Below are 19,844 nucleotides of genomic sequence, written 5' to 3'. Positions count from 1 at the left end.
GTTCATTTCTGAGTTTTTTATTTTGTTCCATAGATATGTGTGTCTGTTTTTGTGCCAGTATACCACAGTGTTTTGATCACTACAACTTTGTAATATAGCCTGAAATCCAGAAATGTGATGCCTCCAGCTTTGCTTTTTCTTTTTCAAGGTTGCTTTGGCTATTCAAGATCTCTAGTGGTTCCATACAAATTTTAGGATTGTTTATTATAGTTCTGTGAAAGATGCTGTTGGCATTTTGATAAGAAATGCATTAAGTGTGCAGTTTGCTTTGGACAGTATAGACATTTTAACAATGTTTATTTTTTCAATCCACGAGCATGGAATGTCTTTCCATTTCTTTGTGTCATCTTTAATTTCTTTCGTCAGTGTTTTATAGTTTTCAGAGTGCAGGTCTGTCACTTCTTTGGTCAAGTTTATTACTAGGTATCTTATAGTTTTTGGTGCAGTTGTGAAGGGGATTGAGTCCTTAATTTTTCTTTATGCTGCTTCATTATTGGTGTATAGAAATGTAACAGATTTCTGCATGTTGATTTTGTATCCTGTGACTTTACTGAAATTATTGATCAGTTCTAGTAGTTTTTTGGTGGAGTCTTTTGGTTTTCTATATAGAGTATTATGTCATCTGCAAATAGTGAAAATTTTACATCTTCCTTGCTGACTTGGATGTCTTTTCTTTCTTTCTGTTGTTTGATTGCTGAGACTGGGATGTATGGTACCATGTTACATAGCAGTTGTGAGAATGGACATCCCTGTTTTGTTACTGTTCATAGAAAAAAAGCTCCCAGTTTTCCCCTGTTGAAGATGATATTAAGTGTGGGTTTTTCATATATGGCCTTGATTATATTGATGTTTTTGAGGGTTTTTATCATAAATAGATATTTTATTTTGTCAAGTGCTTTTTCTGCATCTATTGAGAGGATCATATGGTTCTTATCCTTTTTTTAAATTAATGAGGTGTATCAAATTGATAGATGTGCAAATATTGCATCACTTTTGCAATGCAGGAATAAATCCTACTTGATTATGGTGAATAATATTTTTACTGTATCATTGGATTTTGTTTCCTAGTATTTTATTGAGAATTTTTGTGTACATGTTCATCAGGGATATTGGCCTGTAGTTCTCTTTTTTAATGGAGTTTTTTATCTTGTTTTGGTATCAGGGTAATTATTACTGGCCTTCTAGAATGAATTTGGAAGTTTTCTTTCCTTTTTTATTTTTTTGGAATTGTTTGAGAAGATGAGGTATTAACTTTTTAAATGTTTGATAGAATTTGCCTGTGAAGCTATCCAGCTCTGGACTTTTGTTTGGAGATTTTTGATTATTGATTCACCTTCTTTGCTTGTTATTGGTCTGTTCAAGTTTTCCATTTCTTCCATTTTCAGTTTTGGTAGATTATATGTTTCCAGAAATTTATCTATTTCTTCCAGGTTGTCCAATTTTTTGGTCTATAGTTTTTCCTGATATTCTCTTATAATATTATTTGTGTTTCTGTGGTATTCATTGTTATTTCTCCTGTCTCATTTATGGTTTTATTCATTTGGATCCTTTCTCTTTTCTTTTTGGCTGGCTAGAGGTTTATCAATTTTATTAATTTTTTCAAAGAGTCAGCTCCTGGTTTCACTGATATATTCTATTTTTTTCAACTTTCTGTATCATTTATTTATGACCTAATCTTTATTATTTCCTTCCTTCTGCTGATTTTAGATTTTGTTTGTTTGACATTTTTTTTTAGCTCCTGTAGGTGCAAAGTTAGGATTTTTCTTTCTTCTTGAGATAAGCCTGTATTTCTAGATACTTCCGTTTTAGAATCTCTTTTGCTGTACCCAAAAGTTTTGGACAGTTGTGTTTTCATTTTCATTTGTTTCCATATAATTTTTAATTTTTTCTTTCATGTCCCAGTTGACCTATTCATTCTTTAGCAGTATCTTATTTAATGTCCATGTATTTATGCTTTTTCTAGATATTTTCTCATGGTTGATTTCTAGCTTCATAATGTTGTGGTCAGAAAAGATGTATGGTCTGACTTCAGTCTTCTTGAATTTGTTGAGGCTGGTTTTGTGAGTTAATATGTTATCTATTCTGGAGAAGTTCTCATATACACTTTCAAAGAATATGTATTCTGTTGTTTTAGAGTGGAATGTTCTGAATATACATGTTAAGTCCATTTATTCCAGTGTGTCATTCAATGCCATTATTTCCTTGGTTATTTTCTGTTTAGATGATCTGTCTATTGATATAAGTGGGGTGTTATGGTCCCCTACTATTATTGTTATTATCAATTAGATCCTTTATGTTTGTTATTGAATTATTTATGTATTTGGGTGCTCCTACGTTGGGTGCATGATATATATAATTGTTAGATATTCTTGTTAGATCGTCCACTTTATGATTTTATTTTTTTCTTTTAAAGATTTTATTTACTTATTTGACACACAGAGAGAGAAATCACAAGTAGGCAGAGAGAGAAGGGGAGGCAGGCTCTCCACTGAGCGAAGAACCCAATGTGGGACTTGATCCCAGACCCCTGAGATCATGACCTGAGCTGAAGGCAGAGGCTTAACCCACTGAGCCACCTTATGATTTTATAGTGTCCTTCTTTGTCTCTTGTTATAGTTTTTCTTTTAAAGTCGGTTTTGTCCAAAATAAACATTACTAACCACTCTTTTCTTTCTTTCTTTTTCAGTTCTTTTATTTTTATAAACATATAATATATTATACCACTCTTTCTTTTGAATTCATTTGTATTATAGATGTTTCTCCACCCCCTCACTTTCAATCTGCAGGTGACTTTAGGTCTGAAATGGGTCTCTTGTAGGCACCATATAGATGGATCTTTTTTTTTTTTTTTATCCACTCTGTCACCCTATGTGATTTGTTTGGAGTTTTTAGTCCATTTATATTCAAAGTATTTATTGATAGATATGTATTTCTTGTTATTTTATTACTTGCTTGTGATTGCTTCTCATAATTTTCTCTGATCCTTTCATGTCTTCCTCTCTTTCATTGTTTGCTGGGGTTTTTTAGTAATATATTTGGATTTTTTCCCTGTTTTCCTTAAATATTTATTAGTTATTTTTGATATATGATTACCATTAGGTAACCATTAGGTTCTTCTGCATATAGCAATCTATATTAAGTTGATGATCATTTAAGTTTGAAACCCATTTTTTTCTTCTCTCCTCTCCCACATTTTAGGTATATCTCATTAATTTTCTATCCTTTTTTCTTGAGCTCCTTCACTTATTTTTTACAGAAATATTCATTTTCACTGCTTTGTGTTTCCTATCTTTATTCTGTCACTTTTGGTCTCACTTTTCCACTCAAAGTGTCCCTTTAATATTTCTTGCAGGGCTGATTTAATAGTCATGAAGTCCTTTAGTTTTTCTTTGTCTGGGAAACTCTTTATTTTTCCTTCTGTTCTGCCTTGCAGGATAGAATATTATGGACTGCAGATTTTCTCCCATTCAGTGCTTCAAATATATCATGCCACTCCCTTCTTGCTTGCAAAGTTCTGCTGAAAAATCTGCTAGCCTTGTGGGTTTTCCCTCGTAAGTTAATGACTTCTTTTGTCTTATCAGTTTTAAGATTTTTCTTTATTGCTATATTTTGCAAGTTTGGTTACAATATGTCTTGGTGTTGCTCTGCTTTTTAAAAATTTTGTTGGTAGTTCTCTGTGCCTCCTGGATCTTGCTATCGGTTTCCTTTCCCAGAGTAGGGAAGTTATCAGCTATTATCTCTTTGAATAAATTTTCTGTCCTCTTTTATCTCTCTTCTGAGATGCGTATAATATGAATGTTACAATGTTTGATGGACATACTAAATTCTCTAAGTCTATTCTTATTTTGTGTAATTCTTTTTTCTCTTTTTTGTTCATCTGGATTACTCTCCATTACTCTATCTTCTAGGTCACCAATTCATTTCTCTGCTTCTTCTATCCTGCTTTTCATTTCATCAATTGTGTTTCTCATTTTGCTTACTGAGTCCTTTATCTCTGCTCTATTATTCCTTATCTCTGTGTTGAGGGACTTACTCATGTCTTCCACTTTTTTTCTCAAATTCAGTAAGTATCCTTATGATTATTGTTTTAAATTTTCCTTCAGGTATATGATTTACATCTGTTTCACTTAAATCTCTGGATGTGTCTTTGAACTGTTCTTGTATTTGGGATAAATTTCTCTGTCTCCTCATTTTGTCTGCCTCTCTGTGTCTGTTTCTCCATGTTAAGACAGTCAACTATGTCTTTGGGTCTTGAAAGTAGTGACTTTATGAAGAAGAGGTTCTAGGGTGACCCACAGTGTTAGTGTACCCTGTTCATCAGAACCTGGCACTTTAGTAAAGTATCCTCTGTATTATGTATGTCCTGCTGTTATGTCTGAGTTACTTTTCTTTTCAGTGCAGTCTTCTTCACTGACTCTCTACCTGGTGTGAGCTGTGCTTGCCCTCTGTGGTGTTAGCCCTGTGGGGAACTCTGTGGGGAATGCCCAGAAGGGAACTTGGGAATGGGGTGGTGGTATTAGAAAAAAATTGGTCTGGGCCACTAATCCTATGCCAGATCCTCTGAAGCACTGTGGTGGCTTGGGGCTCCATTCCAGCTCTGCTGGGGCTGTGGTTGGCAGCATGTGGCTAGGACTGCACAGTGGATATGTGCAGTGCACTGTGGCACGTGTGGACCCAGTGGCTGGTCAGGGTGCATGCACAGTTTTAACAATATTTTCACCAGCCCCAGAGCTGAGACCAGCAGTTGTGGAGTGGGCTAGTACTCAGAAGACCTCGTGAGTGTGGTGCACTGCCAGCAGGTCAGGCATCAAGTGTCTGTGCAGCCCACCACTTGCAGTCTGCTCTGTATTTATGCTGGAGGGTAGGGGAGGAAAATGGCACCTGCTAGCTCCTCTGTTTTCAGAGAAGTCCCCCAACATGCTTCAAAATCAGTATGAAGAGATCAGTCTCCCATTTGTCCCCTGCACTGCAAAACTGCTGTTTTTGTTATTGTTGCCTGGCTGCTTAGGCTGCTTTCTCTTTAAAGGTTGCAACACAGCTATCACTTGCCATCCTGGCCTGCCCAATACTGAGTCAGCAGACTTTTAAATCTCCATGTCCACTGGTTTTATAATTCAGCCCCTCTGGGTTTTAAAGTTATAAGTTATGGGGATTAGTCTTCCCTGTGTGTGTCCCTGGTGCAAGGGCCTATTTCTCTGCCTTTCTGCACACACAGATCCTTCTTGCCTTTCTGACCTTCATAAGCTTTGAGCTGCAGGTTCTTCTCTATATTTAGTCATGGAATTTGCTTTTCCAGTCTTTGGACTGCTCTCCAGTTTGTTTATTTGGATGTGGATGGTATCTAGTTAAAAATGTGTGACATGATGAGCTCAGGGTCCTCCTAGTCTGCCATCTTCCTAATCTTTGGGTTCAAGTTGTTTTTGACACCTGCAAACAGAAGAGCCTTGAAATTTTTTCTGAAGGAAAGTATTTGATTTCCATTTTCAGCCATAAATGTGAACTGACTAAGCTAATAACCTTCTCTAGAAATACTGAATAATCTATCATAAATGTCCATTTAGAGTCAAAGCTTATCTCTTAAATGGGGAATTTACAGGGACCAAAAATGAGGATGAAAACCAGGGATGTGAAGTACTGAGAGCCAACTCTCTTTTGTGGGTTTTGCCAACATCAGTGATAAGACTTCATTTTTAAAATTATTTTAAAAATTTGGGCAGAAAGTACAGAGGATTCCCACATATAAAATCTGCCAAAACTCTTACAAGAAGAAATAGACAATCTGAATAGATCTGTATCTATTAAAGAAATCCAATTAAAAATTAATAAACTTTTAAGTCAAAAAGCACCAGACCCAGATGCATTCACTGGGGAATTCTACCAAACACTTAAGGAAGAAATTATACCAATTCTCTACAATTTCTTTTTTTGTGAGGCTGCTTTAGTGACAAACTCCTTTAGCTTTTGCTTATCTGGAAAACTCTTAATTTTTCCTTCAATTCTTAATGACAGTCTTCATGGGTAGAGAATTCTTGGTTGACAGTTTTTCTTTTGGGCACCTTGCCACTTACTTCTGGTTTATAAAGCTTCTGCTTAAAAACCTGCTGATATGGTGTTTTCCTTGTATATAATATGTTGTTTTTCTCTTGCTGCTTTAAGATCCTCTCTTTACCCTTAATTTTACCATTCTAATGATAATACTTCTTGGGGCATTTCTTTTTGTGTTTATCTTATTTAAAATTCTCTGGGATTTATGGACCTGTATGTGTGTTTCCTTCCCAGATTAGGGAAGTTTTCAGCCATTATTTCTTCAAATAATTTTTTCTGGCCTGTTCACTTTTTCTTCTCCTGCTTGGACTCCTATAATATGAACATTATTCCATTTAGTGGTGTGTCTGATGTCCCTTAGGTATCTCTACTGCTTTTAAATTCTTATTTATTTATTTATTTATTTATTTATTTATTTTCAGTGTTCCAGAATTCATTGTTTATACACCACACCCAGTGCTCCATACGATATGTGCCCTCCATAATACCCACCACCAGGATCACACAACCTCTCACCCACCTCCCTCCAAAACCCTCAGTTTGTTTCTCAGAGTCCACAGTCTCACATGGTTCATCTCCCTCCAATTTCCCCCAGCTCACTTCTCCTCTCCATCTCCCCATGTCCTCTGTGTTATTCCTTATGATCCACAAATAAGTGAGACCATATGATAATTGTCTCTGCTTGACTTTTTTTTTTTTTTTTTTGGTGGTCTGTCTGAATGTTTTACATTGCTTTGTCTTCCAGCTCACTGATTTGTGCTTTTAATTTATCCACTCTCTGTTGGACTCTTCTAGTTATTTTTCACTTCATTATAACTTCTGTTTCATATTTTCTTATACTATCTATCTCTTTATTGAAGTTCTCACTGTTGTCATTCATTCTTCTCTTGACATCAGTGAAAATCTTTATGACCATTACTTTTAACTCTTTAACAGGTAGGTTGCTTATCTCCATTTCCTTAAGGCAATGGGATTTTCCTTGTTCTATGGCTTGAAATAAATTTGGCTTGAAATAATACTCCTCTGTCTCTTCATTTTGCCTGTCTGTTTGTCTATATGTAGTAGGCAAACCAACTACTTCCTTCAGGCCTGAAGACATGGTCTTACATAGGAGCTGCTCCATGTGGCCCAGAAGTGCAGTCTCCCTGGCTGCCAGAGCCAGATTTTTATGGGTATCTCTGAGTGGGATGCATATGCCTGCCAGCTGTGATAGGGCTATGGTTACTTCAAAAGGAATGCGGAGTTTGGGGCTCTTCCTCAGCCTGGTTGTGGCTTAGTCACTATATGAGGACAGTAGGGTTTAAGTTGCTTGCCTACAGGGATTGCATTGTTGCAGCTTGGTCTTTGTGTGGGATGGCTAATTCTCTGGCATGCGCATCAGGCAGCCCATTGTGACTCATTAGTGATATGGGGAGGGCAGGGTTTGGGAAACTAGCCTAGCTAGACTGAGGCTCATTCTCTGTGTTATGTTGTCAGGGCTCAGGATAACATCATACTTAATGGTGAGATAGTAGAAGCTTTTCCACTAAGATCAGGAATAAGCTAAGGATGTCCCCACTCACCATACCTTTTCAACATTGTATTAAAAATCCTTGCTACCCTCAACTCTATGGTCAACTAATCTTCGACAAAGCAGGAAAGAATGTCCAATGGAAAAAAGACAGCCTCTTCAATAAATGGTGCTGGGAAAATTGGACGGCCACATGCAGAATAATGAAATTGGACCACTTCCTTACACCACACATGAAAATAGACTCCAAATGGATGAAGGACCTCAATGTGAGAAAGGAATCCATCAAAATCCTTGAAGAGAATGCAGGCAGCAACCTCTTCGACCTCAGCCATAGCAACATCTTCCTAGGAACAACGGCAAAGGCAAGGGAAGCAAGGGCAAAAATGAACTATTGGGAATTCATCAAGATCAAAAGCTTTTGCACAGCAAAGGAGACAGTTAACAAAACCAAAAGACAACTGACAGAATGGGAGAAGATATTTGCAAACGACGTATCAGATAAAGGGCTAGTATCCAAAATCTATAAGGAACTTAGCAAACTCAACACCCAAAGAACAAACAATCCAATCAAGAAATGGGCAGAGGACATGAACAGACATTTCTGCAAAGAAGACATCCAGATGGCCAACAGACACATGAAAAAGTGCTCCACATCACTCGGCATCAGGGAAATACAAATCAAAACCACAATGAGGTATCACCTCACACCAGTCAGAATGGCTAAAATTAACAAGTCAGGAAATGACAGATGCTGGCGAGGATGTGGAGAAAGGGGAACCCTCCTCCACTGTTGGTGGGAATGCAAGCTGGTGCAACCACTCTGGAAAACAGCATGGAGGTTCCTCAAAATGTTGAAAATAGAACTACCCTATGACCCAGCAATTGCACTACTGGGTATTTACCCTAAAGATACAAACATAGTGATCCGAAGGGGCACGTGTACCCGAATGTTTATAGCAGCAATGTCTACAATAGCCAAACTATGGAAAGAACCTAGACGTCCATCAACAGATGAATGGATACAGAAGATGTGGTATATATACACAATGCAATACTATGCAGCCATCAAAAGAAATGAAATCTTGCCATTTGCGACGACGTGGATGGAACTAGAGCGTATCATGCTTAGTGAAATAAGTCAATCGGAGAAAGACAACTATCATATGATCTCCCTGATATGAGGACATGGAGAAGCAACATGGGGGTTAGGGGGATAGGAGAAGAATAAATGAAACAAGATGGGATTGGGAGGGAGACAAACCATAAATAACTCTTAATCTCACAAAACAAACTGGGGGTTGCTGGGGGGAGGTGGGATTTGGAGAGGGGGAGGGGGCTATGGACATTGGGGAGGGTATATGCTATCGTGAGTGCTGTGAAATGTGTAAACCTGGCGATTCACAGACCTGTACCCCTGGGGATAAAAATACATTATATTTTTATAAAAAAAAAATTGGAAGGGGAGGTGAACCATAAGAGACTATGGACTCTGAAAAACAACCTGAGGGTTTTGAAGGGTCAGGGGTGGGAGGTTGGGGGAACAGGGGGTGGGTAATGGGGAGAGCACGTTTTGCATGGAGCACTGGGTGTTATGCAAAAAGAATGAATACTGTTACGCTGAAAAAATAAATAAAATGGAAAAAAAAATCCTTGCTAAAGCATTAAGAAAAGAAAAAGAAATAAAAGAAAGAAAGAAATCCACTTCTGTTCCCAGATGACATGATTATCTATGTAGGAAACCAAGGAATCAGAAAAAAAATTTCCTGGAACTAATAAGTAATTATAGCAAGGTTGCATAATACAGGGTTAAGATTCACCAGTCAAGTGGCGCCTGGGTGGCTCAGTGGGTTAAGCCTCTGCCTTTGGCTCAGGTCATGATCCCAGGGTCCAGGGATTGAGCCCCACATCGGGCTCTCTGCTCCGCAGGGAGCCCGCTTCCTCCTCTCTCTCTGCCTGCCTCTCTGCCTAGTGTGATTTCTCTCTGTCAAATAAATAAAATATTTAAAAAAAAAAGATTCACCAGTCAATTTTTTTTATATACCAGCAATGAACAATTAGAATTTGAAATTAAAAACATAGTATCATTTACATTAGCATCCCCAAAATGAAATACTTAGGTATAAATCTAATAAAATATGTATAAGATTTATATGAGGATAACAAGAAAACTCTGATAAATGGAATTAAAGAAGAATTAAATAAATGGAGAGATACTTCATGTTCATGGATTGGAAGGCTTAATAGTATCATGATGTCAGTTCTTCCCAACTTTCTCTATTGATTCACTGTAGTCACAATCAAAATACCAGCATTATTTTGTGAATATCGACAAAATGGTTCTAATGTTTATATGGAGAGGCAAAAGACCAAAAATAGCCAACTTAATAATGATGCAGAAGAACAAAGTTGGAGGATTGGAGCTCCTTGGCTTCAAGACTCACTATAAAGGTACAGTAATCAAGACAATTCAGTATTGTCAAAAGAATAGACAAATAGATTAATTGTCATGAAAGAAAGTCCAGAAATAGATCCTCATAGATATAGTTAACTGATCACTGACAAAAAAGTGAAGAGAATACAATGGAGCAAATATGATCTCTTTAACAAATGGTGTTGGAATAACTGAATATCAATATGCAAAAAATCAGTCTAGGCACTGACCTTACACCTTTCACAAAAAGTAACTCAAAATGGATCATAGAGCTAAATGTAAAACACAAAACTATAAAACTTTCAGAAGTTAACATAGAGGAAACCTAGATGACCTTTGGTGTGGTGATGACTTTTTAAATACAAATGTATTATCCCTGAAAGAAATAATTTGTAAGCTGGACTTCATTAGAATTAGAATCTTCTTCTCTGTGAAATACAATGTCAGGAGAATGAGAAGGCAAACCACAAACAGAGATAAAATATTTGCAAAACAAACATCTGATACAAGACTGTTTTTCAAAATGTATAAAGAATTCTTAAATCTCACAATAAGAAAACAATCTGATTAGGAAATAGGCCAAAGACAGATACCTTACCAAAGAAGATATATAGATGGAAAATAAGCATGTGAAAAGATCATATGACATCGTATGTCATCAAGGCAATACAGATTAAATCAACAGTGAGATATCACTACATAGCTGTTAGAATAATCAAAATCCAGTACAAGGACAACAGCAAATACGGGGGAGGATGTGGAGCCATAGGACCTGCCATTCATTGCTACCAGGACTGTAAAATGGTTCAATCACTTTGTAAATGTAAATGTAAATGACAATTTGGTGGTCTCTTAGAAAAATAAAAATACTTTTATCATAAGATCCAGCAATTGCACCTGTTAATATTTATGCAAAGGAATTGAAAACTTATGTCTATACAAAAACCTGCACAGATGTTTATAGCAGCTTTATTCATAATTGCTAAAACTTGGATGCAACTTATTCAGCACAAAAAAGAAATGAACTATCAAGACATGAAAAGACATGGAAGAAATTTAAGTGCATATTACTAAGTGAATGAAACCAATTTAAAGGGGCTACATAACATACAATTCCAACTATATGATATTCTGGAAAAGGAAAAACTATGGAAACAGTAAAATCAGTTGTTTCCAGGATTTAAAGGTAGAGAGGGATGAACAAGTGGAGCCCAGAGGATTCTTAGGGCAGTGAAAAATGCTCTGTATGATACTTTAATGGTGGATACATGTCATTATACATTTGTCCAAACCCATAGTACATACAACATGAAGAGTGAACCAACTGTAAACTATGAACTTTAGGTGATAATGATTTGTTGATGTAGGTTCATTGAATGGGGAGGCTGTGCATGTGTGGGGGCAGGAGGTATATGGGAAATCTGTGTATTTCTGCTCAATTTCTGTGTGAATCTAAAACTGCTCTTAAAAAGAAACCCAAAGTCTTGATAAAAATAAGCAAAACTATTGTGAGCATTAGCAGAAAGAACAAATGACAGAATTTGACCTCTAAGTGCTTCAGATACCAAGCACTGATGGCAACTCTAAAATGAGTGGGTTTAAATCAGACATAAATCAGACATAAATGAAAAAATACAGTCTTAAACTTAAAACACAATGGACTGTTTATAAAGCAGGTTAGGCAAAATCGGAGAGAGATTGGGGAATATCAAGTTAGAGCTGTAGCAAAATGATTGGAGGACAGAAAATATGAAAGAGAGGCTTAAGAGTCATGGAAGAAAGAGTGAGAAAGCTCAGCCAAAAAATAACTGGAATTCAAAAAGGACAGCCTAGAAGGAATGGAGGAGTGGTGATATTAAAAAGGATAAAATCTGTTAATATCCAGAACAAATGAAATACATGGGGTGCCTGTGTGTCTTGGTCGTTAAGTGTCTGCCTTGGGCTCAGGTCATGATCCGAGGGTTCTGGGAATTGAGCTCCACATCTGCTTTCCCTTTCCCACTCCCTCTGCTTATGTTCCTGCTCTCTCTGCCTCTCTGTCATCAAATAAGTAAATAAAATCTGAAAAAAAAAGAAAGAAATATGGGAGACCTCAGTCTGGGGAATCATCAGTGAGCTCCTAGCACGTGAGGAGCATGCGATGAAAGTCCCTCCAAGCATGAGAGGACCAAGAGCACAAACCACCTCCAAATACTTTCCCCCTTTGCAGATGAAAGCTTTGGCTATAATGTGGTATAAAGAATAAAATGTCTCAGTATTTACGACTTCCTCTCTCTCTGGGGAGCTACACATTGAATAGAGGCATCTTTGTTGTGTTCAGTAAGGACTGATTTAAAACATATGGCAGCCTGTGTCTGCAGGGTGGGGGTAGGTTTTCACTGTCATACCTTCTCCTGTTTTTGCTTCCTCCTCCCCTCTTTAATGAGGTTTTCTCTAGTTGACTTGAGGATGTCTGGTTTAATTAGCATGTTTGGGGGGAGTGAGCTAGAACAAGTAAGATACAACAATCGGACAGACATGTTGCCATCTTTTGTCCAGGCTGACAGAGCACAGATGGCTTGCTCCAACCCCATCCTGCACCAGGCCTGGGTCACCACAAGTCCCATACACACCCCAGCCTCTAATGCCACTTCCTTTGGCCTCACAGGCAAAAACCTAGCACAAATGAAAATACAGCTGCAGAGTATCTGGGCAGCTTGGTGCCACACATTTCTAAACCTTGGTCGACAGCAGTGAACATAGCAGGTCTGTGGGAAGAGGCAGGATGACTAGTCCCAGGGCTGGGCTATGAGTTCCATGGTTGGGCTCCTTTCTGTTTCAAGTGCCAAGGTTGCCATGGAGATGTGCTTTCCGCCCATCTTCCTTGGACCAGGCCTTGAGCATTTGGGGAGGGGATTCTTTTTTTTTTTTTTAATTTATTTTCAGCGTAACAATATTCATTGTTTTTGCATCACACCCAGTGCTCCATGCAGTACATGCCCTCCCTATTACCCACCACCTGGTTCCTCAACCTCCCACCCCCCACCCCTTCAAAACCCTCTGGTTGTTTTTCAGAGTCCATAGTCTCTCATGGTTCATTGGGGAGGGGATTCTTGAGAAAGAGTGCTGAGTAGACGGTGAGGAGCTAGTTTTGGCAGCAGATGCATGGTTCATATGTATCACAGCCTTGGACTCTTCCATTCTGCAGACCTTCTGGAAGCAGTCACTGTGTGCCAACCATGTGCCAGGCACCCAGCACACAGTCCTGCCAGGCCTGCCCAACTCTGCTTTTGTGGAGCTTTCCACTATTCAGATTTAGGTCCCCAGAGTAGACCCTGATACAGAGACTGGATGAAATGGTTCATCTGGAAGGTAAAATAAGTCATCTATGGTAGAGGAGAGGGGGAGGACACAGAGAAGCCTGATAATGAGTGGGGTTTGCCAGGCTCAGTGCTGATATGGCCTTTGGAGTGACTGTGAAAAATGCTCCAGTTTCATTGCCCCATTTGACAAGGATGCTTTTGTATTACACACCAATTCCCAGTCACCCTTAGAGGGTTGTTGCTGGGGCCATTGCCTCCCTGGATCCCAGGCCTGGCCACTGTACTCCTGGGGCCTGAGAACATCATCAGGCAGAGTTGCAGGCGCTGAGGTAAGATGTTGTTGGTGTGTTTGGGAAATGTCCACAGATGCTGCAGGTGACCTGGGGGGTTGGTGGGCAGCCCTCAGACGGTGCGAGCTGTAGCATCTGGTAAGGGTATAGGAAAAGTGCAGTAATGGACATGAGTAATTATAAATGTGGCAGATAACTCTAAGAGAGCTGGCAGAGCTAAGCACTGTGGTAGGAGAGAAGACTCCTTCCAATGAGAAGTATCTGTGTCCTAGGAGAGCCCCCCTCAAGCTGGTGGAAACTGCAGTCACCCCTCCCTGGCAGAACCGTTCTTACCTTCTCCCAGAGCATCAGGCTAGGTGTGGCCTGGATGGTGACCACATATTCACCTCTATTACAAATCCATTACAAGCACATTGTCATTTGCTGCCAGATAGCTTTCTCCACCAGTAGATGACCTAATGCTTGTTTAATGCTGGAAATGAAGCTCATCAACAGCTCCTGCCTGCTCTTAGTGTCCCCTTCCCATGATATTTTGGTTGACATGATCTGTGCCATTACCCTCTCACTCCATTCCTTGCCCAAACAACACACTTGCCAGTGTCTCTTCTTCCCATGCTCACCTTCTGTCAAGTGTTCTCTCTTCCCTGGGGATCCCAACTCAGTCTTGCAGTTCATTTGACTTCATTTGAAATTAGGGAAGGTGGCCATGAGCCTTTTGATGAGCTAAATTGAGGGAAGGGCTAAGCAAGAGAGGGGTAGGGAAGAGGAAGGAGGAGAGAGATAGACACAGGATCCCAGAAAGAGGAAAGGAAGCACATTCCTTGGGGCCAGAGTGTTAACCTGCATTCCTACTGGGGATTTCCCTACTATCCCAGAACCTAAGGAGAAAAGAACAAACATGGCACAGAAATCTGCCTCAAGCCCACAGCACCATCAATTGATGGCAATTGGAGATGTGCAAGATTAAATCTTTTACAGGCCTCAAGTCCATAGAAATCAAAATCCAAAACAATCCCTAACCACAGACAAGTGTGAGGAACATTATCATTCTCCCCATCATGACTTTGTTGCTTCAAGGATGACAGTAGATCCTCACTTCTCCACTGCCTGCCAGACTAGTTACAGCTCTGTGTCTTGGTTTTCTCATTCACAAAATGGGGATACGAAGAATTCCTTCATTAGGGTTTTTGCACGTATTAAATGAATTGATACACGTAAAACACTTAGCACAGCACCCAGCACACAGCCAGTCCTCCACCGAAGGAAGCTATTAGTTTTATTGTTAACATTTTTTTAAAGATTTTATTTATTTATTTATTTGTCAGAGAGAGAGAGAGCGCGCGCGAGAGCACAAGCAGGCAGAGTGGCAGGTAGAGGCAGAAAGAGAAGCAGGCTCCCTGCCGAGCAAGGAGCCCAATGCAGGACTCGATCCCAGGACCCTGGGATCATGACCTGAGCCAAAGGCAGTGGCTTAACCCAATGAGCCAACCAGGCATCCCATAACATGTTTTTTTTTTTTTTTTTAATACACATGAGTTTTAAATGAAAGTTTTTCTCTTCCTTTTTTGGTGCCCCTGATTTACTGGTTCCCATAGTTCACATCTGGCTGATAACTGTTATCCTACCCTTGAACTTGAGCATTCCCCATAGCTCCCAGGTAATAATGGAACTGCCAGAGAGTGGGAAGAGAAAGCATCTACATTTTACCCCACTCAAAGCACCTCGTACAGGGCACCTCAAAAGTTGTTTGTATACTGAGTAGCCATCTACTGACAAATACATTTCCCTCCAGCAAGTGCTAGCTTGACCAGACCCATTGAGCAGCAATGGGCAGGGAGAAAACTTGAAGACAGATGCAGACTAACTAGTGGGAAAGATCCAGGCATTAGTCTCACAGAGTTTGGGTTCAAATCTGGCTCTGCCACTTGGCAGTGTGGTGCCCTAGGGTAATTTATGTGATTATTTGCCCCACTGAATCTTTGTTCCTTTACCTGAAAGATATAGACAACACTACCATCCACCCTTAGACCACCAGTGGTCAGGATGAAATGCAAACCTTTTGATAAGGCATATATATAATAGTAGCTGCCTCTAGTAAGAACCCAAGAGATGTCAGCCCTTGTTGTTACTCATGTTATCTTTGGTAATTAGAGGTTGACCTGGTGTGAAGGGCTCTCTTTGGGCCCACTGGTGTAAACGTGAAGAAGACTTGGGGGCAGATGTTGCATTCAGTGCTGATGGACTGTGTTGTGGCACTCCTGAGACACTGGGACAGAAGTCCAGGAGGCCCTTGATGTGGGCCTGAGCTGCAGGAGCACATACCAGGCTGGAGACAGATTTGGGAGTTCTTGGCAGGCAGATGATGACTGAATCATGGGATCTCACATGAGGGAAGAGACGGGTGCCCAAGGGAGCCTGAGAAATAGGATGTGTGAGTTTGGGTTTCCCCAGAGGTGGGCATTGAGTCAAGTACTCCAGAATAAGTCATTTATCTGGGAGATGCTTTTGGATGTCTATATGGGATGTGGGGAAATGAGATGGGAACAGGTTCCTAGAAGCAGAGCTGGAGAGAGAATGTGGATGTATAAGCTTTATTGAGGTTGAGGCTGAAAAGGTCTCAGAGATTAGGGAAGTCAGAGAAGGGGGAGGAGCGGGGCAACAGTGTGCTCATAGGTCCAGCTGAGCCTTGGCCTAATCCTTGAACAGAAAGAAGTTTAAAGCAGAAATGGCTCTGTGGAGTTGTTCCTCTGGAGGCAAGGGGTAGCATTGTATCATGTCTAATATAAGTCAGTTAAACATTCTGGATGTGGGGATGGGGGGAGTTGTAGATTAAAGGCTTTTGTCAGCAGGGGTAAATTCTCATTATGGGCAATGTAGTTAGTAGCCTACATTCACAGCAGCTGGAGGGAGGTACCAGAGCCCAAGAATGGGAGCCTGGGTGAGGCACCTACAGCACCTAGGAAGAAAGCAATTTGGATATGATAATTAACCAATAACTGGGGCACGTCCTGCTGGAGACCTCTGGGAAGCAGAATAGAATGCATGCCTGAGTTATTCCACCCTAGACCTGGCACAGGTGGTCTGGGGCTTCTCAGGGCATTTTAATCCTTCTCAGGGCACCTCTGGTTAGTGGGCAAAGTAGCCTCTGGAGACCAGAGAAAGTCCCCAGGCTAAGACATGGGTGGTTTGGCACCTGAGGTTGGGCAGGCCTGCAAGGCAGAATGGTCAGGGCTTGAAATGGTGGAGAGGGCAGAACAGTGTCTAGGCAGCCTTTGAGGGGTGGGGGTGAGGGGACACAAAACAACCAAGAAAGAGTAGCCAGAGAGGTAGGAAGAAAATCAGAAGAGGAACAGAGTCATAGGGCTTGTTTGTGCACTCACATGGAGATCTGTTTTATTCATCCCCATCCATCCCATTCCTATTATTTTAATGCTGCCAGGCTGGCTAGGGGCGGCTCCTATAAACCTCAGACGCAACTCAGTTGAGCCACTCACACCCGGTCCTGTATCAGCCTGGAGCTGGGCAGGGCCGGAACGCGTGGGAGTTCAGGTTAAGTGGAGCACACATTCGTGGTTGGCCACAGAGAGGGGATGGAAACTTTTCTTGGAAAATAATGAGCGGAGAAACGTTTACTGATCAGTTAAATCCCGGATAATCCTGGCTGATGAAGACAGATCCGGACCCCTTAACGGATTTGGGTTCCAAAACGACTCCGGGGGGTGAACCAGGGCGGGGATGCTCCAGAGGACTCATCCCCTGGCTGCAGATTTGTTTGTGGAGGGAGCGGGCTAGGAGGAGACTACTCTCCACCCAGCCAGGGCGCGGAAAAGTTCCTCAGACCCTTGCGCCCACCCATAGACTCCGCACCTGCCCCAGTGCCAGGGGACTCACGAAGTGTGGGTGGGCCCAGAATGGCAGCAGGTCGCACTCTCCTTCCGCAGTTTCCTAAACGAGTGGAAACACTCTCCGCACCTTGGCAGATGTAGAGCTAGGGGCTTCGTCCGTCTTTTGTGGCTGCGTTTGCGTTCTCTGAGCGGACCCTGCAGAGTTCCTGTAGCAAACTGATAGTCTGCAGCAGTGGGGACGTGGGTTAGAGCTGCAAGGGGGTAGGGAAGGTGCTTCTCCTTGGGGAGGAGACACTGTAGGTGTTCTCAGGTTCTGCGCTCCCGTGGCAGCCACTCTGCAAAAAGGAAGACACCCCGGCTTCATCTAGCTCCCCAACTTGGTCCAGAGGGCCTCTTCCTGCAGTTGGAGCGAGAGGAGGCTTTGGGGACGCTCCTGTGCAGGAATTGCAAAGAGCCCTTAGAACTGCAATCCCTGCTCCTTCTTCCACTTTCTTTCAGCTTCACTTTCTCGGTTTCTCTATTCGTGTCCAGTGTACTGGGTTAATAAGCCTCAGTTTTTCTCATCTGCAAAAGAGGCCTTCCGAAGGGGTTGCTAACCAGTGTGCTCTTTGCTCTGTGAGGAGGTCACTGCGTGGGGTGACGGAAGTTGGGCTCCTCCCACCCTGCCTTTTAGTACCTCTGTGTTCCAGACCATCCACTGGAGGCCTGTCCTCTGAGTAATCATCTGCCTCCCTGAGCAGAGATTAGGGGAGAGAGACTTCAAGACCCTAGCAGAGGCACGGGGACATTATTAGCCCTCCAGGCTGCAGGCGTGGCGCGAGCGTCCGCGAGAGTTTCTGTAGGAAACGGGGAGCCGCCTCTTACACCCTCCCCTTGAGAGTGACCCCGGTTGAGCCACCTTGGGGCAGATAGTCCCTCCTGTCTACCCCGGACTCAGTCTCAAAAGGTGTGGATCTTTAGGTGTCTTCCTAAACTGCGGCCTCAAATTCTTAATTACAAATGACTACTCTGCGGACCAAAGAGTGACTTGGTCCTGTACCAACAACACCTTCCTTTAAATTCCTGGCAGGGCCAAAATTGATGCTGGGGTCCAAAGCCGCCCCTGACCCTCAGCGATTCAAAAGACAATTATCCTAAAGGAAAGTTATTGTTTTGCTAATACCAGGAACAGCTTGTGGGGGTGGGGGGGGGGAGGAGGAGGAGGGGAGGAGATTTGGGTCTTCCTTTAATAATGGAAAGTTAATGCTCAGCCTATTGTAATTATCTTTATCGGAAGCTCCTCGTTTAATCTGCATGTTTAACAGGACCCACTTGAAGGTGCAGCAAGCTGGAGACCCACTTTTCAGGGCTTGAGCTCCTCTCTTTGGGGAAGGGAACCACTTGGGTCGGACCCAGAGTTTTTACCTCTCTCACTAGGTGACTTCAGACTGCCCGGCCCTGGGTGGGGGGGTGCTGTGTGGAGACACTGAAGAAATTCTGTTTCCAAGATTCTTGTTTAGAAAGGGTGGGCTCAAGGTTTCCAACGATTTGGGTTTGGAGGACTCAAATTTTCTGTGTGTGAGCCCAGAGTGGTTTAATCATGTAATTTGGCGTCAACTTTAACAAATCAGGGAGCTCCACAGGAAAATCAGACTTTCTTTGAATGATGGTAAAATCTGACAGTAATTTATTTGCCTCCTTGAATAGGGGTGCCTCTCACAGGTCTTCTGTTCTGATTTATCCCCCACCCAATTAAGAGTTCCCAGATAAAATACTGGTACATTCTTACACTAAAAAAATAGTCTTTGGTTATCTGAAATTCAAATTTTACTGGACCTCCAGTACTTTTGTTTACTAAACTGGGCACTCCTCCCTGGTTCACTTTACATCTGTCACTCTCTACTACTTCCCCTAGCTCCTGTGAGTTTAACACAGGCTAAAGCCATTTAGCGAGCAGGGAGTAATTTCGGCTGGAGATGGAGAAGGAGTGGTTTAAATAAATGTTTCCCACTCCCTTCCCTTGGAGATTTTTGGGGAAGGCCCTGGCGGTGGAGTTGGAAGGCTGGCATGTGTCATATTGGTGGTAGTATGGCTGGGAATGAGGTCTTAGGTCTTTTTAAAACATATTTTTAAAAGTTTTACTTATTTAATCTCTACACACCACGTGGGAACTCAAACCAGAGAGTCAGTCTCATGTTCCTCTGACTGAGTCAGCCAGGTGCCCAGAGGCCCTAGGTCTTGGGAGGAGGCTTTGGGGGCAGCTGTGAGCCGGACCTCCACCTAGAGAATCTGGAAGGAAAAGGAAGACCACACCGGGGCCTGGAATATGTGGCTTTTAGAGGAACCGGCATATAGGGGGGTCGTCCCCTTCTTACTTTCCTCTCCCTGAGAATGGGGGCGGGGAGAGGTTTGGCTGCGGAATGGGCAGGAGGACAGCTG

This window comes from Meles meles, chromosome 15 (genome assembly GCF_922984935.1).
Source record: "Meles meles chromosome 15, mMelMel3.1 paternal haplotype, whole genome shotgun sequence".
Taxonomy (NCBI): domain Eukaryota; kingdom Metazoa; phylum Chordata; class Mammalia; order Carnivora; family Mustelidae; genus Meles; species Meles meles.
This window is presented reverse-complemented; position numbering follows the sequence as displayed.